This window comes from Glycine soja, chromosome 12 (assembly GCF_004193775.1).
Source record: "Glycine soja cultivar W05 chromosome 12, ASM419377v2, whole genome shotgun sequence".
Lineage (NCBI taxonomy): Eukaryota > Viridiplantae > Streptophyta > Magnoliopsida > Fabales > Fabaceae > Glycine > Glycine soja.
In genome coordinates, this window is record NC_041013.1 from 36,030,854 (window position 1) to 36,032,035 (window position 1,182).

General features: G+C 40.3%; 1 non-coding gene across 1 annotated transcript; it reads left to right on the top strand.

Annotated features, from left to right (window-relative positions):
• The first annotated feature begins 205 nt into the window (after positions 1 to 205).
• LOC114380638 lies at positions 206 to 312 on the top strand. The gene has a single exon (XR_003659812.1). It is a non-coding gene; the product is annotated as a small nucleolar RNA R71 (small nucleolar RNA).
• Positions 313 to 1,182: the final 870 nt, after the last annotated feature.

Here is a 1,182-nt window from a genome sequence, read left to right on the forward strand (position 1 = left end):
TGTAGCTACCTCATGCACTCCTCTAATGACTATGGCATCATTTCTGGCACTAAACTGCTGGGAGTTGGAGGCCATCTTCTCAATTAAATTTCTGGCTTCAGCAGGAGTCATGTCTCCAAGGGCTCCACCACTGGCAGCATCTATCATACTTCTCTCCATATTACTGAGTCCTTCATAAAAATATTGGAGAAGAAGCTGTTCTGAAATCTGATGGTGAGGGCAACTGGCACATAGTTTCTTAAATCTCTCCCAGTACTCATACAGGCTCTCTCCACTGAGTTGTCTAATACCTGAGATATCCTTCCTGATGGCTGTGGTCCTGGAAGCAGAGAAAATTTTTTCTAAGAATACTCTCTTAAGGTCATCCCAGCTCGTGATGGACCTTGGAGCAAGGTAATACAGCCAGTCCTTTGCCACTCCCTCTAATGAATGAGGAAAAGCCTTCAGAAATATGTGATCCTCTTGGACATCTGGGGGTTTCATGGTGGAGCAGACAATATGAAATTCCTTCAAATGTTTGTGCGGGTCTTCACCTGCAAGGCCATGAAACTTTGGAAGCAAATGAATCAGTCCAGTTTTAAGAACATATGGGACATCCTCATCAGGGTATTGGATGCACAAGCTTTCGTAGGTGAAATCAGGTGCAGCCATTTCCCTTAGAGTCCTCTCACGAGGTGGAGGTTGTGCCATGTTCTCAGAATGTGCAAAATCAGAATGCTCAGAATCAGAATGCTCAAAATTATAATGCTCAAGATCAGGATGTTCAAAATCACCAATAACAGAATGCACAGATTCACCAGTTATGGAATGCTGAGAATGATCAAAAGGTATAAAATGATGCCTAACTAATCTATGAAATGTCCTATCTATCTCAAGATCAAAGGGTTGTAAGTCAGATGGATTGCCTCTAGTCATACACTACATTCAGCATGCACACAACTAGTTGCCTTGTCATGTAAATAAAGGTGTAGGTTTGAACTACAGCTACCCTCAAATGATATCCAAATGACTTGAAATTTGTGAGCAACCTTATAAAATGATGAGAAGATAGCACAAAAATTTCAGACAAAAATTCAAAGTCTAACTATGAAAGCTAAAATTGGTAGGTTAAGAAAAAATAAGTGAATAAACTTGAAAATAAAAAACTTTTGACAGAATCGCTTTTTTTGGACGATGGAGACC